We start from the raw sequence: 26,751 nt of genomic DNA on the forward strand, positions 1-26,751 counted from the left end.
TGTTTGCGATATGACGAAATACAATCACATTCAGACACACACACACACACAGACAAATGCATGAAACCAATTGATTTATTATCGATAACATCTCAGATTCTCTTGTGCTTTTGATTTACTCCATAAAAGAAGGGTTGTAATTCCAACATGGAAAACACAGGGCCATCAGACACCAGTCCAGTTCCACTCCTCACCAGCATTATTTCCTTTGATCATTTGAACAGGGCGAGGGAGCACAGAGCACACACAAGCTGCATTCAGTAACAATATTCTTATTTGTCTTATAAATAAAAGGCAGTTGCTCCCTGACAACACAAGGAACTTTGATCGTATTAAAAGGGCAGGGGAGACTAGCCCATAGAAGCTGCATTTAGTCAATTCAGCATCAAATGCTTACTACAAGGCAGTGTTGCTGATGAAATAATGCCACACCCCCTAGTGGACAAAAGGCTTACAGCACCTGGTATTCCCAGGCGGTCTCCCATCCAAGTACTAACCAGGCCCGACCCTGCTTAGCTTCCGAGATCAGACGAGATCGGGCATATTCAGGCTGGTATGGCCGTAAGTGAAGGTACATCTCTTGGTACACCATATAAAGTCAAAGTGAGTCTGATAAACAGACATTGCATTCTCACCAATTAGATAAGCAGCTTGAACTTTGGCTCACTCAAAAAGTGGAAGAAATTACATATACTGTAGCCATCACTTTTTAGCACAGATAGTTGGATGAAATACAAACAAACCTTGCTAACATTTCAAAGCGAGGGCACATATTTCAGCCTTGTGGGAAAAAACGGACAAATACAATGACTTCTGACAAATACATCATCAGCAACAGTTTCCCATGCAGCTATCCTACTAGCCACAATAAATACACAAAAGCTCTGGATGTTGAAAACCTATTGCATTGTTCTGTGCTAAGGAGGAACGCATGTATGGACAATTTCATATTGGAAGCGCATGGGGCGCGTATGACACATCATGACCGGGGGGGTTAGAGTGGCTTCTCAACTATCTCTTGATTGAAGTACCAGCGTGGCATAAATACAATGCTGCATTTCGCAACATAATGTTTCGACAAAATGCCAACAATGTTTTGCTACAAACAAATGTTTCCACCTTTCGATTGGTCCACAAAGTCTCTTTCACAACTGACTTCAAAGATCTCCATAAGCACAGTCGGTTGACTCAAGTCATCCTTAAGCCTGCCGCCAAGCAACGGTTTATCATTAACAAAGATATCAGGGTAAAGCGCAAACGACCACTACCATAAATTTTGCAAACGACCACTACCATAAATTTCGCATTCGAGATTCCCACATTTGGAAAATTCAAAAGGGGTCAGCCCAGCCAGAGTGGAATGGCTGAGCCCCACACTGGGTCAACCACCTTATTGATCACAGTATCTCTTCTGCTTAGTGGAGGGCAAGTCTCTCCAGTGCCAACATTTTTCCGCTAACGGGAACCACTTTTTGTTGTGATAATATCATATCACATCGACCTGCGTTAAATGCCGTTTAGGAATGCACTTGCACACAGAGTGGTGAAAAAGTAGTTTATTTTGTTTACTAGATTATATCAGTGAACCACTAGATTCCCATCATGCAACACTGTCGAAAAAATCACCAATTACTTTTTAATATCTTAACCTATCTGATATCACAAATGTTTGCGATATGACGAAATACAATCACATTCAGACACACACACACACACACAGACAAATGCATGAAACCAATTGATTTATTATCGATAACATCTCAGATTCTCTTGTGCTTTTGATTTACTCCATAAAAGAAGGGTTGTAATTCCAACATGGAAAACACAGGGCCATCAGACACCAGTCCAGTTCCACTCCTCACCAGCATTATTTCCTTTGATCATTTGAACAGGGCGAGGGAGCACAGAGCACACACAAGCTGCATTCAGTAACAATATTCTTATTTGTCTTATAAATAAAAGGCAGTTGCTCCCTGACAACACAAGGAACTTTGATCGTATTAAAAGGGCAGGGGAGACTAGCCCATAGAAGCTGCATTTAGTCAATTCAGCATCAAATGCTTACTACAAGGCAGTGTTGCTGATGAAATAATGCCACACCCCCTAGTGGACAAAAGGCTTACAGCACCTGGTATTCCCAGGCGGTCTCCCATCCAAGTACTAACCAGGCCCGACCCTGCTTAGCTTCCGAGATCAGACGAGATCGGGCATATTCAGGCTGGTATGGCCGTAAGCGAAGGTACATCTCTTGGTACACCATATAAAGTCAAAGTGAGTCTGATAAACAGACATTGCATTCTCACCAATTAGATAAGCAGCTTGAACTTTGGCTCACTCAAAAAGTGGAAGAAATTACATATACTGTAGCCATCACTTTTTAGCACAGATAGTTGGATGAAATACAAACAAACCTTGCTAACATTTCAAAGCGAGGGCACATATTTCAGCCTTGTGGGAAAAAACGGACAAATACAATGACTTCTGACAAATACATCATCAGCAACAGTTTCCCATGCAGCTATCCTACTAGCCACAATAAATACACAAAAGCTCTGGATGTTGAAAACCTATTGCATTGTTCTGTGCTAAGGAGGAACGCATGTATGGACAATTTCATATTGGAAGCGCATGGGGCGCGTATGACACATCATGACCGGGGGGGGTTAGAGTGGCTTCTCAACTATCTCTTGATTGAAGTACCAGCGTGGCATAAATACAATGCTGCATTTCGCAACATAATGTTTCGACAAAATGCCAACAATGTTTTGCTACAAACAAATGTTTCCACCTTTCGATTGGTCCACAAAGTCTCTTTCACAACTGACTTCAAAGATCTCCATAAGCACAGTCGGTTGACTCAAGTCATCCTTAAGCCTGCCGCCAAGCAACGGTTTATCATTAACAAAGATATCAGGGTAAAGCGCAAACGAACCACTACCATAAATTTTGCAAACGACCACTACCATAAATTTTGCATTCGAGATTCCCACATTTGGAAAATTCAAAAGGGGTCAGCCCAGCCAGAGTGGAATGGCTGAGCCCCACACTGGGTCAACCACCTTCTTGATCACAGTATCTCTTCTGCTTAGTGGAGGGCAAGTCTCTCCAGTGCCAACATTTTCCGCTAACGGGAACCACTTTTTGTTGTGATAATATCATATCACATCGACCTGCGTTAAATGCCGTTTAGGAATGCACTTGCACACAGAGTGGTGAAAAAGTAGTTTATTTTGTTTACTAGATTATATCAGTGAACCACTAGATTCCCATCATGCAACACTGTCGAAAAAATCACCAATTACTTTTTAATATCTTAACCTATCTGATATCACAAATGTTTGCGATATGACGAAATACAATCACATTCAGACACACACACACACACACAGACAAATGCATGAAACCAATTGATTTATTATCGATAACATCTCAGATTCTCTTGTGCTTTTGATTTACTCCATAAAAGAAGGGTTGTAATTCCAACATGGAAAACACAGGGCCATCAGACACCAGTCCAGTTCCACTCCTCACCAGCATTATTTCCTTTGATCATTTGAACAGGGCGAGGGAGCACAGAGCACACACAAGCTGCATTCAGTAACAATATTCTTATTTGTCTTATACATAAAAGGCAGTTGCTCCCTGACAACACAAGGAACTTTGATCGTATTAAAAGGGCAGGGGAGACTAGCCCATAGAAGCTGCATTTAGTCAATTCAGCATCAAATGCTTACTACAAGGCAGTGTTGCTGATGAAATAATGCCACACCCCCTAGTGGACAAAAGGCTTACAGCACCTGGTATTCCCAGGCGGTCTCCCATCCAAGTACTAACCAGGCCCGACCCTGCTTAGCTTCCGAGATCAGACGAGATCGGGCATATTTTTTTTTTTTTTTTTTTTTTATTATAAAAAAGTTTCAATTACAATATTTTATCAAATGTACAATACACAAAAACCGAGACTAACATAGGCAGGTGAACAATTCACCCCCTATCAAATCAAAGAACTCAAATAAATAAAATACAACAAAAACTAATAAAAGCCTAACATAAATTCCAATCTCACAAAACAGGCATGTTGAAATCAACTCTTCCGAACAACTATGAAAACCAATAAATTAATAAACATACCAATACTTTCAAAAATTATAAGTGATTCTTCCACCATCCACGTTTGAAATCAACCCACTCCCCTCCACAAAAGCTTCATCAAAACATTCCTTTCCATAACAATAAAACATATCTATATGCTTCTTTAACAATACTACAAAAATATCCCACACCCTTACCTTCTTCCCCTCAAAAAAAGCATAATTCCTCCTACAAAAAATAGCATACCTCAAGAAACTCAAAACAACATTCAACAAACCCACATTAACACCCTCACATTTACCAGACACGCCAAATAACACCAATTCATCCCACACATATTTTTTCAAAATATCACCCCCCCAGTTTCTATGAATCATTCCCTTTACTTTACAAAATAAATCTTTTAACTCCTTACATTCCACAAACAAATGCATTAAATTTTCCGGTGACTCACCACATAAGTCACATTCTCTATTTATTTCCCTATTGATTTGATGTAAAACCACTTTTGTATATATACGATTATGCCTTATTTTAAAATCGTTACTTTCACATTCCATACTATTATATTTTACATTTAAAGTTTTCCATATCTTTTTTACGTCCAAAGTCGGAAAAATTCCTTTCCAAACTTTCTCCGCAGCTGGCCTTTTCACATTTTTCTCTACCATTATTTTATAGAATCTTTTCACTGGGATACTAGATAAATGAGCCTTCTCCTTACTGTTACCAATAAACAAATTTGGAAAGACAAATAAATCTTCCCTAACAACTTCACTATTTATTAAATCCACCCATTTACTTGGTATACTTTCTTTTATCTTCTCATACATATTTCTCACTGTTCCCCTACCCACCTCTACATCCCATTCATGGATGGTATCAAAAATAGCTTCCTCAGGAAAAAAACCTGGAATTACCTCATATGTGTAATCTTTTATTTGTCTAAGACCTGCACTCATGAATACTTCACTATATAACACCTTTTCTTTGTACTTAAGTTTCTCATTCAGAAAAACAGGATGATTCATAATTAGGTCAATATGCCCACACTCATAATACACATTAGGCAACAACTCTGCCCATGCATTTAACACTTCTTTATAAAAATCTGGTACCTTTTCACACATTTTCCTTTTAAGACCCATCAACAAACCATTATCTTCACATCCACCACTCTCATCTAAATAGACTTTGAAAAAATGTTTCCAGCCATAATCTAAGCTGTCATACAAATATTTCTTTACTATTTTTATCCTAATAGCTTTTCTTTTAACATCCAAATCTACAAGTTTTAAACCTCCATCATCATAGTCTGCTATCAATGTTTTCTGCGCAATTCTAACACCTTTACCATCCCATATAAAATTAGACACCACATTATTCAATTCATTTAGAACCCACTCTGGCATGTCTAGAACTCCCAAAACATACACAAGTTTAGATGATACCAAAGCATTTACTACAATTATTTTACCTTTTAACTTTAATTTTCTATTTTTCCAGAAATTCAAAGTTTGCTTGATTTTATTGAGGATCCCTGTCCAAGTTATATCCCTTGCCTCTTTCTCCTCTACACCAATATGTACTCCCAGCACCTTCATAAAATCCTTAGCTACCTTAAATGGAATCTCACACTTATTTGCATTGATATCCCCAAAGAACATAATTTCCGTCTTCTCTATATTAACTTCAGCCCCCGATGCCTTACAATAGATATCTATGATTTTCATAATGCTTTCAATGCTACCTACATCCTTCACAGTAAAAGTAGTGTCATCAGCGTACTGATGTATAACACTGACACCACCACCTGGGATTCCAACACCCCTCACCTCTTTGTCTCCAAGTATTAAAACAGCTAAAGGTTCCTGTAGAAACACTGTACAACAGAGCTGACAAAGGACAACCCTGCCTTACTGACCTCTCTATAGGGAAAGTATCTGTTAACACTCCGTTACATTTAACACAACTTTTTGCTCCACTATACAACAAGTTAATCCAAGATACAAATTTTGGCCCAAAACCAAACCTCTCCAAAGTCTGTAGTAGAAAACTATGTTCCACTTTATCAAAAGCTTTCTTAAAATCTAAACTTAAAACTATACCACCTTCATTTTTCATTTGATTAACAACATCTCTAATTGTACAAATTACATCGGCAACATCTCTTCCGGGTATTCCGTAGGCTTGTGTTGATGTAATAATACTTCCAATCACCATTTTCATCCTATTAGCCAAAACTTTAGTCAGTATTTTATAATCTGAATTCAGAAGACTAATAGGCCTATAATTTTCTAACTTTAACCTACTGCCTCTATTTTTAAACAAGATGGTTAACATACCAATTGACATAGACTCAGGGATTTCCTTATTCTCTTCCATATACTGAAAAACCTTCAATAAAATGGGTGCCAAAATATCCACAAAAGCTTTATAGAATTCATTTGTTAAACCATCCAAACCTGGACTTTTATTTCCTTGAGTGTTCTCAATTGCTTTCTTGATTTCCACAATTGAAATATCTTCATCACACATCATTCTATCTGCCTGAGATACTTTGGCACTGATTTTCTCCAACACTTTTGCAACACACACTTTGTCCACATCATTCTTTTTATAAAGATTTCTGTAAAAGGATTCAACTGAATCTAAGATGTCAACAAAATCATTTACCTTTACACCTTTTTCATTTTCTAATTCTACAATATAACTCTTAAATTTCTTTCGTTTTTCAAGCCCCAGAAAAAAGGAAGTACATTTCTCTCCCTCCAAGGCGTACTGTGCCTTACTCCTAACAATAGCCCCTAAACATTTCTTTTTTTCATAAAACCCTAGCTCTGCATGGATTTTCAAATAGTTCACAACATCATAGTCTGGATCAGCATCAGCCTTTTCAAGTTCATGTAACATCCTATTTCTAAGCATTTTTTCTTTCTGCTTATCTAAACGGTTACGATTTTTAGAGTACCTAATACTCCTGTTTTTTACTTTAACTTTCACTTCCTCCCACCATAAACACACATTCTCTTTTAACAGTACATTAGACATTTCATCCTCGATACATTCAACAATTTCCTTTATATAACTTTCTTCCTTTAACAGACTGGCATTTAAACACCAGACACCTCCCCCCCTCATCTCCACAGCAAAACCTATCTGAAATGACATTACTGCATGATCACTGTATGCTGTAAAATTATATGTCATCTTCTGAACCTGCTGTACCACATCTACCTTTGCTAAACATAAATCAATTCTACTTTGTTTTAGTTCATTTAACACCACCTGCCTTCTCGAAAACTCTCTTCTATTTACATTTTCAGCCCTCCATATATCTACAAGATTTTCCTTATTCATTAATTCCCGTAAAGCATTTCTAGACGAATCATGTCTGAAACTATCACATCTCGAGACATCCATTCTAGTACACTTCACGTTAAAATCTCCTACTAGTATACAGTTCTCTGAACACAGTGTTCTTAGGTTATTAAACATATCTCTCCTTTCCGCTTCAATATTCGAAGCATAAACATTAATTAGACGAAAAATGACATTTTGCACTTCAAACTCAATAACAATAATTCTTCCCTGATTATCTGCATATACCTGCTTGACATTTTTAACCACATCATTTTTTACCAAAATAGCCACTCCACATGTTTTATCACTTCCGTGACTACAAAAAATGAGCTCAGACCATTTGCTCTTAATTTCCAGCATTTTGGCGTCCGTCCAATTAGTCTCTTGAAAACACCACATGTCCGTTTCAACAGACACCAAAACCTGCTCCAATTTGTTCATATTTCTTAAACTGTTGCCATTTAGTGATGCAACTCTAATCATTGTTAATATATGCAGAAATATAGCCAAAAACAAACATGTCATTTCAAAATAGACTTTTTCTTTTTTCCAGATCCCGTCACCTCCTTAGCTTTCACTAATGCTCTCTTATTTCTAGCAAACCGCTGAAAATCCTCAATATCTATTTCTTCGTCTGACTCCTGACTTGTACTTGTAAGGGGAGCAACATCCAAGCCTTTTGTAAAACATTCTTTAACAGTGCCATCAACTCCAGTGGACCCAGCCCTCTCCTTGGTTTCATTTTCACACAGGTTTAAAGCTGGTTCAGGCACCTGAGAAGCACCCTGCACCATCTCTACCTGTGTATCCAATTCACCAATCATGTGCTGCTGCTCCACCTTGTCAGCAGCAGAGACCAAGACTGCGTCTCGAGTACTGCCAGAAGGCATTACATACTCTCCAAGCATATCTATAGCTGTCTCTGGAATCACCTGCGACACACTTTCCATATCACTCTCTTCCTCCCCCTCCATAGTCTCACTCCTCTCAACCTCTTCTTCAGTAATGAGGTCCAGTGTTTGCAGAAATAAGACATCCTTTTCCTTCTTACATTTACATCTGTCCTTAGGTCTGTCACACCTTCTACACATATCACCGATGTTCGAACATTCTCTGGCATAATGTCCTTGTTCACCACATTTATGACATACAAATTCTGGACATTCTTTGAGTATGTGTCCCGGTTGAATACATAGTCTACATACCTTCACTTGGTTATCGTGGATCACTCGGAAATATTCAAATCCTTCTACAGTGTTGAATTTGGTTGAGTAAGGTAATGATTGCACACTGTCCGTAAACTTCACCTTACAAAATCTCGTCCCGTCCACAATGTCCGTTCCTGGCCACATCCTCCTCTTGATTGGTGTTGTTGCGTTCACATTCCATCCTTGTAATTTGTCATGTATTTCCTCATCCGTAATATATGCCGGCATGTTCAAAAAGGACACCACAAGTTCATCATTTCCCAGTTCTTTCGCCATTATTTGGCAGCTCTTTATTTTTAGCCCGTCTAGTAGTCTTTCTTTTCCTTTCGCGTGTGACATGGTTATTTCGTACTTATTTCTGTCCTTCATTCTACATCCCAATATCATTCCACATACTTCTTTTATTCCTCTCAGCAATTCCATCGTTGTTATTTTTTCTTCTCCAATAACTTCCACGTTCACCGTCAATTCTTTCTCATATTTTCTTCTCCTCAACTCTTCATTCGACGCTCTTTTTTCTCCGTTGTCCATTCTCATTGTTGTTGTTATTTTTGATGTCGAAGCCATTGTATCCGTCCAATTATTTTACTTAGAATCCCCCAAACAGCTCACGCCGTTGGGGGATAAAAACGCAAATATTTACAAAGAAAATAAGCTACACTCCCCACACAAACTTCCAAACTTAAAGTATATAAACCAGCAAAACCAAAAACGATTTTCTCTCTACAAACAATTCACAAACAATCCAACACCTGCTGCTCACTCACTTCCTGAAACTTCCAAAAAGGGGCGTATTCAGGCTGGTATGGCCGTAAGCGAAGGGCAAACTCTTGGTACACTATATAAAGGCAATGTGTCGCTCACTCATCGGGAGACAGAGGAATGTCCACGTTGTGACTCAACACACTGAAAAAGCTCAAACCTTGCTTACATTTCCAGGCCATATATTTCACTCTTGGGGGGGGGGGCATATCCTATGTTGACACTTATGACAACTTCATGGACTAGGGCCCTATAAAATACGGCACGGAATCCAGACATTCAAACAGAAATTCAACATTATTCAAAAATGTTTTGAACTAAGGAGGAAGTCAACTAAATCCCTTCAACTTGTTAGAAAATGCATTCATTTGCCCAAGTGAATCATAAGACATGAACAAAATGCATCAGTGATTCGTATTTCCACGCAACTTTCAGAAACGGCACAGGACTGCCCAGTTTCTGTGCGCATGCGTGCGGAGCGCGCGCATGTCTACACTTTGTGTAGCCGTTAGCTTATGAGGCTAATGATATAACCTTCTTCTGGTAGAAAAGGAAAGGCTTCCCCCAAAACCTTCTCAATTAAAAGTTAACTGCAAAGTAGCCTATGCCAGCCTGGCAGAATTATATCATGATTATTTGCATCAATCCAGTGGCCATTTGTTTTGCAAACTCCGCAATAACACGAGCGCTACAACACGAGCGCTACAGCAACACCGCTTAACCAAACTAAGGTCTCTTCCTGGCGCACACTTGCGTTTAAGGGTAACTACAAAAGTGGTCTCCTGATAGGGTTTAAACATTGTCATGGACATCCAATCGTGTTGTTTTTCTATTAATAAAAAAGGTTTATTTTGAGAGCGAAAACCTGCAGAAACAGGGACGAACGGGGAAAAGTAAATGGAGAAAAGGGGGAATTTGGGGGGGGGGGGGGGGGGGGGATCAGGCAAAACATTGAAGGGATTTTACAGGGCCCTAACGGACTACAGACATTGACAGTCTCCTAGCCTAAAAACAAATGCTGAATGTACTGCCTACATTTTGAGGGAAACGCACGGTCCATTATTTGATTTGATCAGGGCAGGGCAGGGAAGCACTAACAAACTGCATTTAGTCCAATAAAAGACATGATATTATTAGGGTGATAAATAAAAGGCAGTTGCTCCACGCATGACACAAGAGAACCCTCTACTGGAGCAAAAAGCTTACAGCACCTGGTATTCCCAGGCGGTCTCCCATCCAAGTACTAACCAGGCCCGACCCTGCTTAGCTTCCGAGATCGGACGAGATCGGGCGTATTTTTTTTTTTTTTTTTTTTTTTTTTTTAATCTTTTATTATGAAAAAACACATAATATTTACAACATTCAATCAATAATAAAAAAGGATGAACAATTCATCCTTTTACAAAATCAAAAAATAAAAAATAAATAAAATAAAACCTATTAAAAAACACAATCATCCACTAAATCCACTTAATAATGAAATACAAGTTTCCCATTTGACAGAATTTCAATAAAAGTACTCCCCCACACAAACAATTTTTCAAAATTTCCTCCACCGTATCTATATATTATCTCTATATCTCTCTCTAATATGCTCCTAAAAAACCTTCCACACTCACAATTTTCCCTTCATAATGACCTAAATTCCTTCTTAATCTTATCGCATATCTAGCATGACTTAGTATAAAATTCACCAAATTAAAATTTAAAACTTTACTTTTCCCATTTACACCAAAAAGAAACAACCTCCTCCACTCCACCCCAGTAAAAATCTCTTCTCCCCAATGTTTTACTAAAAGCCCTTTTAAAAACTCGTGAAAGTCTTTCAACCTACTACATTCAATAAAAAAGTGCATCAAATTTTCCACCCCCGTACCACAAATATCGCATTCTCTTTTAATATCCCTATTTATTTGATGCAAAACCACATTTGTAAAAATCCTATTATGTTTCAATTTAAAATCATTGTCTTCACATTCTATAAAATTATATTTTACATTTACATTCTTCCATATTGATTTTACATCCATGTTTGGAAACACCCTAGACCACACTTTCTCCGCAGCAGGACTTTTTATCTCTTTTAAAATACATTTTCTATAAACCATTTTAACTTTTAGACCTGATAAATCATGTTTCTCCCCATTACTTTCATAATATAAAACTGGTAAAGCCCTAGATCTTTTGACCACCTCTTTGTTTATTAAAATCACCCACTCCCCGGGAATACATCCTAATATTTTCTTGTACATATTCTCCACAGTAGTTTTACTTATTTCTTCATCTACTTCAACCACATTGTCATATATAGCCTGAAATGGAAGAAACCCAGGAATTACCTCATATGCTATGTCACCTATCTGCCTCATCCCAGCCCTCATAAAATATTTACAAAACAACATCATATTATTGCACTTTATCTTTGGATTTAAAAATATCGGCTGATTTAAAATATTTTCTAAACTGGTACATTCATAATAAATATTTGGTAAAAACCGCCCCCAAGCCTCAAACACTTCTCTGTAAAACAAAGGTATATTACCTAACATTTCCTTCTTCATACTCATCAATAAACCATTGTCCCCCATCCTCCCAACCTCCTGCAAATACTCTTTAAAAAACCTTTTCCACCCATAATCCAATTCACCAAATAAATATTTCCGTACCATTTTTACTCTAATTGCTGTTTTCCTTACACTTAAATCTACCAACTTCAAACCCCCCTCCTCATAACCTGCAATCAAAGTTTTAAAAGCTATTCTCACCCCCTTCCCTTCCCATAAAAAATCAACTACAATTTTATTCATTTCAGATAAAACCCATTCTGGCATATCCAAAACATTCATTACATAAATAAATATTGACATCAACAATGAATTTATGACAATTACTTTCCCTTTTAATTTCAAAGACCTCCCCCTCCACATATTTACCACCTTTCTAACTTTATTTATTACACCACTCCATGTCAAATCCCTAGCTTCCATTTCTTTCACCCCTAAAAACACTCCTAATACCTTAAAATAATCTTTAACCACTTTAAAAGGAAAATTCCCCTCATTAATCTTCCCAATATACATTACTACTGACTTCTCCATGTTAACCTTTGCACCCGATGCTTGTCCATATACTTTAAAACACTCCATCACCCTTTTTACACTACCCTCATCTCTAACTGTTATAGTGGTATCATCTGCGTATTGATGTATCAAACTAAAACCTCCTTGCGGAGTCTCTACACAATTTATAAGATTATCTCTTTTAAGAAATGCTGCTAAAGGTTCTACCGATAAAACGAATAATAAAGCTGATAAAGGACACCCCTGTCTCACAGATCTCTCAAGAATAAAAGAATCGGTTAAAACCCCATTACATTTCACCCTACTTTTTGCCTTCTTATATAATAATTTTATCCATCCTATTATTCTATTACCAAAACCATATTTATCCATTACCCTAAACATAAAATCATGTTCCACCCTATCAAAAGCTTTATTTAAATCTATGCTTAAAACAATTCCCCCCATCTTATCATGATTCATTTTATTTATCACATCTCTAATTGTATTAATTGTATCCGCAATATCTCTACCAGGCACACTATAATTCTGTGTAGGTGCTATAATATCATTTAAAACTTGCTTCATTCTATTTGCCAGTATCTTTGCTAAAATCTTATAATCCGAATTTAATAAACTAATTGGCCTATAATTCTCCAATTTTAATTTACTCCCCTTATTTTTATATAAAATCGTTATCAGCCCTGTCACCATAGATTCAGAAATACTATCATTATCCTCCATATATTGATAAACTTCCAATAAAATAGGTGCTAAAAAACTGGCATATATTTTATAAAACTCTGCAATTATTCCATCTACTCCAGGACTCTTATTTACTTGTAAACCCTTAATCGCATCTTTAACTTCAGTCAATGTTATCTTCCCATCACACATTTGTTTATCCTCTACATTAATTTGCACATCCACACTATCCAATATCTCCTTTACACACCCCTCATCCACCTCCCCTTTCTTAAATAAATCCTTATAAAAATTCTGCACTGTTTCTAAAACCTCTACATAATCATTGACAACTTCACCCTTTATATTTTCGATCTCTCTAATATATGTTCTCCTCTGTTTATTCTTCTCTAAACCAAGAAAAAATGAAGTACATTTCTCCCCCTCCAAAACATACTTTGCCTTACTTCTTATAATTGCACCCTTACACTTATCTATTTCATATTTAGTCAATTGTGCTTTTAATTCCAAAAACTTTCCTATATTATAATTAGGTTCACTGTCACACTTCCTCATTTCTTTATCCAATTTAGCCCTCAACTCATTTTCTTCTCTTTTCATCCTACCTCTCTTTTTCCTTGCATATCCTATACTAAAAACTTTTATTTTTTCCTTAACCTTATCCCACCATGAACACTTATCATTCTCTTTCTGCTTATCCTCCATTTCACATGCTATCAAAGATTTAAGTTGTTTCCCATATTCCTCATCTCCCAAATACCCTGCATTCATACACCATATTCCACCCCCTGTTCTTTCCTTATCTAATCCCACTGAAAATGTTAAACCTGCATGATCACTAAAAGTTGTAAAAACATACTTAATATCTTTCATAAAATTCCTTAAACCTTCTTTTACTAAAACCAGATCTATCCTCGTTTGTTTCAAATCCCCTAAAACCACCTGCCTTCTAGAAAATTCTCTTTTTTCTGGATTTTCCTCTCTCCATATATCAATTATTCCTTTTTCTAACATCATCTTCTTTAAAACCCCCCTAGATACATCACTTCTAAAAATAGCTCCTCTTGTCATATCCAGTCTATCCATTTTAACATTAAAATCCCCAACTACAATACAGTTTCCCTCACACCATTTCCCTATTTCTAAAAATAAATCTTTGCGCTCTATTTCAGTATTAGGCGCATAAATATTTATAATTCTAAAAACCATACTCATATATTCAAAATCTACAATTAAAATCCTCCCATTATTATCATTATATATCTGTTTCACATTATCCACCACATCCCTCCTCAATAAAATAGCAACCCCACTTGAATTCCCTCTGCCGTTGTTTACATAAATAAAATCCCTCCATATTTTTTTAACTTCTAAAACACATACATTATCCCAGTGCGTCTCTTGAATACATAAAATATCTGACTTCTTCATTTTTATTATTCTATTAAATTTTCCCATTGTCCTCAATCCATTTGCATTTATTGACATTATATTTACCATTCTAATAAATAATAAAATGATAAAATATAATTTCATTTTCCTCTACCTGTTATCCAGTTTCTTTCCTCTTCCACCCTTTCTCTCCCCCTCTTCCCGCCGCTTTCCTCTTCCTGTATCCTTCCCTCGTTCTTTCAATCTTTTCTCCATCCTCCGTATCCGATATCTCTTCCAAGTCCATGTTTTCCAGCCAACTCACCCTCTTGACATCCACATCCGTTGTGCTCCCCGTATTCATCTCCGCTTCTTGTATAGTCGTTGTGCTCCCCGTGCTCATCACCGTCTCTGGTATTGTCATCAACTCCATAACCCCCTCCATTTCTTCACCCCCCGAGCTACTTGTTAGTGCTGTGCCTTCCCCCAAAACCTGTGAGTCCCCCGTGCTTCCCCCCATTCCACTCCCCCCCTCCTCCTGAAAACTCCCTCTTCTTACTTCTGAGTCCATACTGCTCCCAATTTCATTTATCTTCTGGTCCTTCTTCCTTCTTCCTTCCTCCGTCTCTCCACCCTCCACCACGTCCTCTCCTCCATCTTCTTCTCCTTCTTTCGACAATACAACTGCTTCCTCGAATAGTGTTTGACTCCCCTCTCCAGCCCTAACCTCTCCACAGTTGCACTCCGCCACTCTCTTTCTGCATCCACCACAAAAATTCCTTTCCTTCTCTCCATCACATTCCCTCGCATAGTGTCCTTGATTGCCACACTTAAAACACTTAAATTCCGGGCAGTCTTTAACTATGTGCCCGGGTTGAATACACATACGACACACTCTGACCTGTTTGTCATGGATGACTCTGAAATATTCTGCTCCCTCCAACGTCTCAATTCTTGTAGAATAAGGTAATGATGTCACTTTTTCTGTGAACTTGACCTTGCAGAAACGTGTCCCGTCAACCACCTCTGTTCCTGGCCAAACTCTCCTCCTTATCTCCGAGACAGCCGCCACTCCCCAGCTACTCAGCTTGCCCAGTATCACACCGTCTTCTACATATACTGGGAGATTCATGAACGACACCACCACTTCCTTCACATTAATATCTCTCGCCAGAATCTTTGTATCCTTTATTCTTAATCCATCCATTAGACGTTCTTTTCCTTTTTCATTTCTCATCGTAATTTCGTACTTCTTCTCCCCTTTCATTCGGCATCCCACCACCTCTCCACACACCTCCTTAATTGCTCTTAGTAGTTCCATTGTCGTCACCTTGTCTTCTCCTTCCAACTCAATTGCCACCGTGTATTCCTTGCCATATTTCATTTCTTCTTTATCTTCATTTTTCTTCCGTTGCGCCTTTTCGTTGTCTTTGTCCATTCCGTTTGTCTTTCCATGTTGTCCGTCATAGTAAAAAAATGAATCCAAAAAACTCTCCCCCAAGCAGAAAAACTGCAAGGGGGAAGACTAACCAAACTTAAAACTATTCAACTGAAGAAAATAATAAATTATATTGCAAAAACCAATTAATTAACAAAAATAGCTCTCGAGCAAACACTCTCCAGCAAACACTCACTCACAGCTCAGACACTCGCACCTGTCGTCACTTCTCCAATCAGGAAATGCGCATTCAGGCTGGTATGGCCGTAAGCGAAGGTACATCTCTTGGTACACCATATAAAGTCAAAGTGAGTCTGATAAACAGACATTGCATTCTCACCAATTAGATAAGCAGCTTGAACTTTGGCTCACTCAAAAAGTGGAAGAAATTACATATACTGTAGCCATCACTTTTTAGCACAGATAGTTGGATGAAATACAAACAAACCTTGCTAACATTTCAAAGCGAGGGCACATATTTCAGCCTTGTGGGAAAAAACGGACAAATACAATGACTTCTGACAAATACATCATCAGCAACAGTTTCCCATGCAGCTATCCTACTAGCCACAATAAATACACAAAAGCTCTGGATGTTGAAAACCTATTGCATTGTTCTGTGCTAAGGAGGAACGCATGTATGGACAATTTCATATTGGAAGCGCATGGGCGCGTATGACACATCATGACCGGGGGGGTTAGAGTGGCTTCTCAACTATCTCTTGATTGAAGTACCAGCGTGGCATAAATACAATGCTGCATTTCGCAACATAATGTTTCGACAAAATGCCAACAATGTTTTGCTACAAACAAATGTTTCCACCTTTCGATTGGTCCACAAAGTCTCTTTCACAACTGACTTCAAAGATCTCCATAAGCACAGGCAATTGACTCAAGTCATCCTCAAGCTTGCCGCCAAGCAACGGTTTGTCATTAAACAAGACATCAGGGGAGAGCGCGGACGCAGTCCCCCACTACCATAAATTATGCAATCGAGATTTCCACATTTGGGAAATTCACAGGGGTCAGCATAGCCTGGAGTGCAATGGCTAAGCCTCGCCCTGGGTGAACCGCCTTCTTGATCACGGTATCTCCCTTGCCAGGTAAGTATGAGTTATAGTCATCGGTGGAGGGCAAGTGTCTCCAGTGCCAACATTTTCGGCTAACTGGTAACCACTTTGTGTTCCGATAATATCACATCACATCGACCTGCGTTAAATGCCGTTTAGGAATGCACTTGCAGACAGAGTGGTGAAAAAGTAGTTCATTTTGTTTACTAGATTATATCAGTGAACCACTAGATTCCCATCATGCAACACTGTAGAAAAATCACCAATGACTTTTTAATATCTTAACCTGTCTGATATCACAAATGTATGCGATATGACGAAATACAATCACATTCAGACACACACACACACACACAGACAAATGCATGAAACCAATTGATTTATTATCGATAACATCTCAGATTCTCTTGTGCTTTTGATTTACTCCATAAAAGAAGGGTTGTAATTCCAACATGGAAAACACAGGGCCATCAGACACCAGTCCAGTTCCACTCCTCACCAGCATTATTTCCTTTGATCATTTGAACAGGGCGAGGGAGCACAGAGCACACACAAGCTGCATTCAGTAACAATATTCTTATTTGTCTTATGCATAAAAGGCAGTTGCTCCCTGACAACACAAGGAACTTTGATCGTATTAAAAGGGCAGGGGAGACTAGCCCATAGAAGCTGCATTTAGTCAATTCAGCATCAAATGCTTACTACAAGGCAGTGTTGCTGATGAAATAATGCCAAGCACCCCCTAGTGGACAAAAGGCTTACAGCACCTGGTATTCCCAGGCGGTCTCCCATCCAAGTACTAACCAGGCCCGACCCTGCTTAGCTTCCGAGATCAGACGAGATCGGGCGTATTCAGGCTGGTATGGCCGTAAGCGAAGGAACATCTCTTGGTACACCATATAAAGTCAAAGTGAGTCTGATAAACAGACATTGCATTCTCACCAATTAGATAAGCAGCTTGAACTTTGGCTCACTCAAAAAGTGGAAGAAATTACATATACTGTAGCCATCACTTTTTAGCACAGATAGTTGGATGAAATACAAACAAACCTTGCTAACATTTCAAAGCGAGGGCACATATTTCAGCCTTGTGGGAAAAAACGGACAAATACAATGACTTCTGACAAATACATCATCAGCAACAGTTTCCCATGCAGCTATCCTACTAGCCACAATAAATACACAAAAGCTCTGGATGTTGAAAACCTATTGCATTGTTCTGTGCTAAGGAGGAACGCATGTATGGACAATTTCATATTGGAAGCGCATGGGGCGCGTATGACACATCATGACCGGGGGGGGGGTTAGAGTGGCTTCTCAACTATCTCTTGATTGAAGTACCAGCGTGGCATAAATACAATGCTGCATTTCGCAACATAATGTTTAGACAAAATGCCAACAATGTTTTGCTACAAACAAATGTTTCCACCTTTCGATTGGTCCACAAAGTCTCTTTCACAACTGACTTCAAAGATCTCCATAAGCACAGTCGGTTGACTCAAGTCATCCTTAAGCCTGCCGCCAAGCAACGGTTTATCATTAACAAAGATATCAGGGTAAAGCGCAAACGACCACTACCATAAATTTTGCAAACGACCACTACCATAAATTTTGCATTCGAGATTCCCACATTTGGAAAATTCAAAAGGGGTCAGCCCAGCCAGAGTGGAATGGCTGAGCCCCACACTGGGTCAACCACCTTCTTGATCACAGTATCTCTTCTGCTTAGTGGAGGGCAAGTCTCTCCAGTGCCAACATTTTCCGCTAACGGGAACCACTTTTTGTTGTGATAATATCATATCACATCGACCTGCGTTAAATGCCGTTTAGGAATGCACTTGCACACAGAGTGGTGAAAAAGTAGTTTATTTTGTTTACTAGATTATATCAGTGAACCACTAGATTCCCATCATGCAACACTGTCGAAAAAATCACCAATTACTTTTTAATATCTTAACCTATCTGATATCACAAATGTTTGCGATATGACGAAATACAATCACATTCAGACACACACACACACACACACAGACAAATGCATGAAACCAATTGATTTATTATCGATAACATCTCAGATTCTCTTGTGCTTTTGATTTACTCCATAAAAGAAGGGTTGTAATTCCAACATGGAAAACACAGGGCCATCAGACACCAGTCCAGTTCCACTCCTCACCAGCATTATTTCCTTTGATCATTTGAACAGGGCGAGGGAGCACAGAGCACACACAAGCTGCATTCAGTAACAATATTCTTATTTGTCTTATGCATAAAAGGCAGTTGCTCCCTGACAACACAAGGAACTTTGATCGTATTAAAAGGGCAGGGGAGACTAGCCCATAGAAGCTGCATTTAGTCAATTCAGCATCAAATGCTTACTACAAGGCAGTGTTGCTGATGAAATAATGCCAGCACCCCCTAGTGGACAAAAGGCTTACAGCACCTGGTATTCCCAGGCGGTCTCCCATCCAAGTACTAACCAGGCCCGACCCTGCTTAGCTTCCGAGATCAGACGAGATCGGGCGTATTCAGGCTGGTATGGCCGTAAGCGAAGGAACATCTCTTGGTACACCATATAAAGTCAAAGTGAGTCTGATAAACAGACATTGCATTCTCACCAATTAGATAAGCAGCTTGAACTTTGGCTCACTCAAAAAGTGGAAGAAATTACATATACTGTAGCCATCACTTTTTAGCACAGATAGTTGGATGAAATACAAACAAACCTTGCTAACATTTCAAAGCGAGGGCACATATTTCAGCCTTGTGGGAAAAAACGGACAAATACAATGACTTCTGACAAATACATCATCAGCAACAGTTTCCCATGCAGCTATCCTACTAGCCACAATAAATACACAAAAGCTCTGGATGTTGAAAACCTATTGCATTGTTCTGTGCTAAGGAGGAACGCATGTATGGACAATTTCATATTGGAAGCGCATGGGGCGCGTATGACACATCATGACCGGGGGGGGGTTAGAGTGGCTTCTCAACTATCTCTTGATTGAAGTACCAGCGTGGCATAAATACAATGCTGCATTTCGCAACATAATGTTTAGACAAAATGCCAACAATGTTTTGCTACAAACAAATGTTTCCACCTTTCGATTGGTCCACAAAGTCTCTTTCACAACTGACTTCAAAGATCTCCATAAGCACAGTCGGTTGACTCAAGTCATCCTTAAGCCTGCCGCCAAGCAACGGTTTATCATTAACAAAGATATCAGGGTAAAGCGCAAACGACCACTACCATAAATTTTGCAAACGACCACTACCATAAATTTTGCATTCGAGATTCCCACATTTGGAAAATTCAAAAGGGGTCAGCCCAGCCAGAGTGGAATGGCTGAGCCCCACACTGGGTGAACCGCCTTCTTGATCACGGTATCTCCCTTGCCAGGTAAGTATGAGTTATAGTCATCGGTGGAGGGCAAGTGTCTCCAGTGCCAACATTTTCGGCTAACTGGTAACCACTTTGTGTTCGATAATATCACATCACATCGACCTGCGTTAAATGCCGTTTAGGAATGCACTTGCAGACAGAGTGGTGAAAAAGTAGTTCATTTTGTTTACTAGATTATATCAGTGAACCACTAGATTCCCATCATGCAACACTGTAGAAAAATCACCAATGACTTTTTAATATCTTAACCTGTCTGATATCACAAATGTATGCGATATGACGAAATAAAATCACATTCAGACACACACACACACACACACACACAGACAAATGCATGAAAGCAATTGATTTATTATCGATAACATCTCACATTCTCTTGTACTTTTGATTTACGCCGTAAAAGAAGGGTTGTAATTCCACCATGGAAAACACAGGGCCATCAGACACCAGTCCAGTTCCACTCCTCACCAGCATTATTTCCTTTGATCATTTGAACAGGGCGAGGGAGCACAGAGCACACACAAGCTGCATTCAGTAACAATATTCTTATTTGTCTTATGCATAAAAGGCAGTTGCTCCCTGACAACACAAGGAACTTTGATCGTATTAAAAGGGCAGGGGAGACTAGCCCATAGAAGCTGCATTTAGTCAATTCAGCATCAAATGCTTACTACAAGGCAGTGTTGCTGATGAAATAATGCCAAGCACACCCTAGTGGACAAAAGGCTTACAGCACCTGGTATTCCCAGGCGGTCTCCCATCCAAGTACTAACCAGGCCCGACCCTGCTTAGCTTCCGAGATCAGACGAGATCGGGCGTATTCAGGCTGGTATGGCCGTAAGCGAAGGACATACTCTTGGTACACCATATAAAGTCAAAGTGAGTCTGATAAACAGACATTGCATTCTCACCAATTAGATAAGCAGCTTGAACTTTGGCTCACTCAAAAGTGGAAGAAATTACATATACTGTAGCCATCACTTTTTAGCACAGATAGTTGGATGAAATACAAACAAACCTTGCTAACATTTCAAAGCGAGGGCACATATTTCAGCCTTGTGGGAAAAAACGGACAAATACAATGACTTCTGACAAATACATCATCAGCAACAGTTTCCCATGCAGCTATCCTACTAGCCACAATAAATACACAAAAGCTCTGGATGTTGAAAACCTATTGCATTGTTCTGTGCTAAGGAGGAACGCATGTATGGACAATTTCATATTGGAAGCGCATGGGGCGCGTATGACACAGCATGACCAGGGGGGGTTAGTGGCTGCTCAACTATCTCTTGATTGAAGTACCAGCGTGGCATAAATACAATGCTGCATTTCGCAACATAATGTTTCGACAAAATGCCAACAATGTTTTGCTACAAACAAATGTTTCCACCTTTCGATTGGTCCACAAAGTCTCTTTCACAACTGACTTCAAAGATCTCCATAAGCACAGTCAGGTTGACTCAAGTCATCCTTAAGCCTGCCGCCAAGCAACGGTTTATCATTAACAAAGATATCAGGGTAAAGCGCAAACGACCACTACCATAAATTTTGCAAACGACCACTACCATAAATTTTGCATTCGAGATTCCCACATTTGGAAAATTCAAAAGGGGTCAGCCCAGCCAGAGTGGAATGGCTGAGCCCCACACTGGGTCAACCACCTTCTTGATCACAGTATCTCTTCTGCTTAGTGGAGGGCAAGTCTCTCCAGTGCCAACATTTTCCGCTAACGGGAACCACTTTTTGTTGTGATAATATCATATCACATCGACCTGCGTTAAATGCCGTTTAGGAATGCACTTGCACACAGAGTGGTGAAAAAGTAGTTTATTTTGTTTACTAGATTATATCAGTGAACCACTAGATTCCCATCATGCAACACTGTCGAAAAAATCACCAATTACTTTTTAATATCTTAACCTATCTGATATCACAAATGTTTGCGATATGACGAAATACAATCACATTCAGACACACACACACACACAGACAAATGCATGAAACCAATTGATTTATTATCGATAACATCTCACATTCTCTTGTGCTTTTGATTTACTCCATAAAAGAAGGGTTGTAATTCCAACATGGAAAACACAGGGCCATCAGACACCAGTCCAGTTCCACTCCTCACCAGCATTATTTCCTTTGATCATTTGAACAGGGCGAGGGAGCACAGAGCACACACAAGCTGCATTCAGTAACAATATTCTTATTTGTCTTATGCATAAAAGGCAGTTGCTCCCTGACAACACAAGGAACTTTGATCGTATTAAAAGGGCAGGGGAGACTAGCCCATAGAAGCTGCATTTAGTCAATTCAGCATCAAATGCTTACTACAAGGCAGTGTTGCTGATGAAATAATGCCACACCCCCTAGTGGACAAAAGGCTTACATTACAGCACCTGGTATTCCCAGGCGGTCTCCCATCCAAGTACTAACCAGGCCCGAGCCTGCTTAGCTTCCGAGATCAGACGAGATCGGGCGTATTCAGGCTCGTATGGCCGTAAGCGAAGGAACATATCTTGGTACACCATATAAAGTCAAAGTGAGTCTGATAAACAGACATTGCATTCTCACCAATTAGATAAGCAGCTTGAACTTTGGCTCACTCAAAAAGTGGAAGAAATTACATATACTGTAGCCATCACTTTTTAGCACAGATAGTTGGATGAAATACAAACAAACCTTGCTAACATTTCAAAGCGAGGGCACATATTTCAGCCTTGTGGGAAAAAACGGACAAATACAATGACTTCTGACAAATACATCATCAGCAACAGTTTCCCATGCAGCTATCCTACTAGCCACAATAAATACACAAAAGCTCTGGATGTTGAAAACCTATTGCATTGTTCTGTGCTAAGGAGGAACGCATGTATGGACAATTTCATATTGGAAGCGCATGGGGCGCGTATGACACATCATGACCGGGGGGGGTTAGAGTGGCTTCTCAACTATCTCTTGATTGAAGTACCAGCGTGGCATAAATACAATGCTGCATTTCGCAACATGATGTTTCCACAAAATGTCAACAATGTTTGGCTACAAACAAATGTTTCTACCTTTCAATTGGTCCACAAAGTGTCTTTCACAACTGACTTCAAAGATCTCCATAAGCACGGGCAATTGGCTCAAGTCATCCTCAAGCTTGCCGCCAAGCAACGGTTTGTCATTAAACAAGACATCAGGGGAGAGCGCGGACGCAGTCCCCCACTACCATAAATTATGCAATCGAGATTTCCACATTTGGGAAATTCACAGGGGTCAGCATAGCTGGCGTGCAATGGCTAAGCCTCGCCCTGGGTGAACCGCCTTTCTTGATCACGGTATCTCCCTTGCCAGGTAAGTATGAGTTATAGTCATCGGTGGAGGGCAAGTGTCTCCAGTGCCAACATTTTCGGCTAATGGTAACCACTTTGTGTTCCGATAATATCACATCACATCGACCTGCGTTAAATGCCGTTTAGGAATGCACTTGCAGACAGAGTGGTGAAAAAGTAGTTCATTTTGTTTACTAGATTATATCAGTGAACCACTAGATTCCCATCATGCAACACTGTCGAAAAAATCACCAATTACTTTTTAATATCTTAACCTATCTGATATCACAAATGTATGCGATATGACGAAATACAATCACATTCAGACACACACACACACACACACAGACAAATGCATGAAACCAATTGATTTATTATCGATAACATCTCACATTCTCTTGTGCTTTTGATTTACTCCAGTAAAAGAAGGGTTGTAATTCCAACATGGAAAACACAGGGCCATCAGACACCAGTCCAGTTCCACTCCTCACCAGCATTATTTCCTTTGATCATTTGAACAGGGCGAGGGAGCACAAAGCACACACAAGCTGCATTCAGTAACAATATTCTTATTTGTCTTATGCAATAAAAGGCAGTTGCTCCCTGACAACACAAGGAACTTTGATCGTATTAAAAGGGCAGGGGAGACTAGCCCATAGAAGCTGCATTTAGTCAATTCAGCATCAAATGCTTACTACAAGGCAGTGTTGCTGATGAAATAATGCCAGAGCACACCCTAGTGGACAAAATGCTTACAGCACCTGGTATTCCCAGGCAGGTCTCCCATCCAAGTACTAACCAGGCCCGACCCTGCTTAGCTTCCGAGATCAGACGAGATCGGGCGTATTCAGGCTGGTATGGCCGTAAGCGAAGGACATACTCTTGGTACACCATATAAAGTCAAAGTGAGTCTGATAAACAGACATTGCATTCTCACCAATTAGATAAGCAGCTTGAACTTTGGCTCACTCAAAAGTGGAAGAAATTACATATACTGTAGCCATCACTTTTTAGCACAGATAGTTGGATGAAATACAAACAAACCTTGCTAACATTTCAAAGCGAGGGCACATATTTCAGCCTTGTGGGAAAAAACGGACAAATACAATGACTTCTGACAAATACATCATCAGCAACAGTTTCCCATGCAGCTATCCTACTAGCCACAATAAATACACAAAAGCTCTGGATGTTGAAAACCTATTGCATTGTTCTGTGCTAAGGAGGAGCGCATGTATGGACAATTTCATATTGGAAGCGCATGGGGCGTATGACACATCATGACCAGGGGGGGTTAGAGCTGGCTTCTCAACTATCTCTTGATTGAAGTACCAGCGTGGCATAAATACAATGCTGCATTTCGCAACATAATGTTTCGACAAAATGCCAACAATGTTTGGCTACAAACAAATGTTTCCTACCTTTCGATTGGTCCACAAAGTCTCTTTCACAACTGACTTCAAAGATCTCCATAAGCACAGGGCAATTGACTCAAGTCATCCTCAAGCTGCCGCCAAGCAACGGTTTGATCATTAACAAAGACATCAGGGTAGAGCGCGAAACGAGTCCCACTACCATAAATTATGCAATCGAGATTCCACATTTGGGAAAATTCACAAGGGGTCAGCATAGCTAGAGTGGCAATGGCTGAGCCCCACACTGGGTGAACCACCTTCTTGATCACGGTATCTCTTCTGCTTAGTGGAGGGCAAGTCTCTCCAGTGCCAACATTTTCCGCTAACGGGAACCACTTTGTGTTCTGATAATATCATATCACATCGACCTGCGTTAAATGCCGTTTAGGAATGCACTTGCACACAGAGTGGTGAAAAAGTAGTTTATTTTGTTTACTAGATTATATCAGTGAACCACTAGATTCCCATCATGCAACACTGTCGAAAAAATCACCAATTACTTTTTAATATCTTAACCTATCTGATATCACAAATGTTTGCGATATGACGAAATACAATCACATTCAGACACACACACACACACACAGACAAATGCATGAAACCAATTGATTTATTATCGATAACATCTCAGATTCTCTTGTGCTTTTGATTTACTCCATAAAAGAAGGGTTGTAATTCCAACATGGAAAACACAGGGCCATCAGACACCAGTCCAGTTCCACTCCTCACCAGCATTATTTCCTTTGATCATTTGAACAGGGCGAGGGAGCACAGAGCACACACAAGCTGCATTCAGTAACAATATTCTTATTTGTCTTATGCATAAAAGGCAGTTGCTCCCTGACAACACAAGGAACTTTGATCGTATTAAAAGGGCAGGGGAGACTAGCCCATAGAAGCTGCATTTAGTCAATTCAGCATCAAATGCTTACTACAAGGCAGTGTTGCTGATGAAATAATGCCAGAGCACACCCTAGTGGACAAAATGCTTACAGCACCTGGTATTCCCAGGCAGGTCTCCCATCCAAGTACTAACCAGGCCCGACCCTGCTTAGCTTCCGAGATCAGACGAGATCGGGCGTATTCAGGCTGGTATGGCCGTAAGCGAAGGACATACTCTTGGTACACCATATAAAGTCAAAGTGAGTCTGATAAACAGACATTGCATTCTCACCAATTAGATAAGCAGCTTGAACTTTGGCTCACTCAAAAGTGGAAGAAATTACATATACTGTAGCCATCACTTTTTAGCACAGATAGTTGGATGAAATACAAACAAACCTTGCTAACATTTCAAAGCGAGGGCACATATTTCAGCCTTGTGGGAAAAAACGGACAAATACAATGACTTCTGACAAATACATCATCAGCAACAGTTTCCCATGCAGCTATCCTACTAGCCACAATAAATACACAAAAGCTCTGGATGTTGAAAACCTATTGCATTGTTCTGTGCTAAGGAGGAACGCATGTATGGACAATTTCATATTGGAAGCGCATGGGGCGCGTATGACACATCATGACCGGGGGGGTTAGAGTGGC

At 39.6% G+C, this 26,751-nt stretch overlaps 11 non-coding genes and 5 pseudogenes across 11 annotated transcripts; all 16 read right to left on the bottom strand.

Annotated features, from left to right (window-relative positions):
• Positions 1-448: 448 nt before the first annotated feature.
• On the bottom strand, positions 449-567 carry LOC120043164. Its single transcript, XR_005476334.1, has one exon. It is a non-coding gene; the product is annotated as a 5S ribosomal RNA (ribosomal RNA).
• Positions 568-1,272: 705 nt separating this feature from the next.
• On the bottom strand, positions 1,273-1,422 carry LOC120043144 (annotated as a pseudogene).
• Positions 1,423-2,116: 694 nt separating this feature from the next.
• LOC120043163 lies at positions 2,117-2,235 on the bottom strand. The gene has a single exon (XR_005476333.1). It is a non-coding gene; the product is annotated as a 5S ribosomal RNA (ribosomal RNA).
• Positions 2,236-2,942: 707 nt separating this feature from the next.
• LOC120043137 lies at positions 2,943-3,092 on the bottom strand (annotated as a pseudogene).
• A 13,852-nt stretch (positions 3,093-16,944) lies between these two features.
• LOC120043173 lies at positions 16,945-17,109 on the bottom strand. The gene has a single exon (XR_005476342.1). It is a non-coding gene; the product is annotated as a U1 spliceosomal RNA (small nuclear RNA).
• Positions 17,110-17,823: 714 nt separating this feature from the next.
• On the bottom strand, positions 17,824-17,942 carry LOC120043149. The gene has a single exon (XR_005476320.1). It is a non-coding gene; the product is annotated as a 5S ribosomal RNA (ribosomal RNA).
• A 708-nt stretch (positions 17,943-18,650) lies between these two features.
• On the bottom strand, positions 18,651-18,800 carry LOC120043138 (annotated as a pseudogene).
• A 696-nt stretch (positions 18,801-19,496) lies between these two features.
• On the bottom strand, positions 19,497-19,615 carry LOC120043150. The gene has a single exon (XR_005476321.1). It is a non-coding gene; the product is annotated as a 5S ribosomal RNA (ribosomal RNA).
• Positions 19,616-20,322: 707 nt separating this feature from the next.
• Positions 20,323-20,476, bottom strand: LOC120043177 (annotated as a pseudogene).
• A 719-nt stretch (positions 20,477-21,195) lies between these two features.
• On the bottom strand, positions 21,196-21,314 carry LOC120043151. The gene has a single exon (XR_005476322.1). It is a non-coding gene; the product is annotated as a 5S ribosomal RNA (ribosomal RNA).
• Positions 21,315-22,018: 704 nt separating this feature from the next.
• Positions 22,019-22,168, bottom strand: LOC120043139 (annotated as a pseudogene).
• Positions 22,169-22,864: 696 nt separating this feature from the next.
• LOC120043165 lies at positions 22,865-22,983 on the bottom strand. The gene has a single exon (XR_005476335.1). It is a non-coding gene; the product is annotated as a 5S ribosomal RNA (ribosomal RNA).
• A 676-nt stretch (positions 22,984-23,659) lies between these two features.
• On the bottom strand, positions 23,660-23,824 carry LOC120043175. The gene has a single exon (XR_005476344.1). It is a non-coding gene; the product is annotated as a U1 spliceosomal RNA (small nuclear RNA).
• A 719-nt stretch (positions 23,825-24,543) lies between these two features.
• Positions 24,544-24,663, bottom strand: LOC120043166. Its single transcript, XR_005476336.1, has one exon. It is a non-coding gene; the product is annotated as a 5S ribosomal RNA (ribosomal RNA).
• A 677-nt stretch (positions 24,664-25,340) lies between these two features.
• On the bottom strand, positions 25,341-25,499 carry LOC120043131. Its single transcript, XR_005476317.1, has one exon. It is a non-coding gene; the product is annotated as a U1 spliceosomal RNA (small nuclear RNA).
• Positions 25,500-26,195: 696 nt separating this feature from the next.
• LOC120043167 lies at positions 26,196-26,315 on the bottom strand. Its single transcript, XR_005476337.1, has one exon. It is a non-coding gene; the product is annotated as a 5S ribosomal RNA (ribosomal RNA).
• Between the last annotated feature and the right edge of the window lie 436 nt (positions 26,316-26,751).

Source organism: Salvelinus namaycush, unplaced genomic scaffold (assembly GCF_016432855.1).
Source record: "Salvelinus namaycush isolate Seneca unplaced genomic scaffold, SaNama_1.0 Scaffold877, whole genome shotgun sequence".
Classification (NCBI taxonomy): domain Eukaryota; kingdom Metazoa; phylum Chordata; class Actinopteri; order Salmoniformes; family Salmonidae; genus Salvelinus; species Salvelinus namaycush.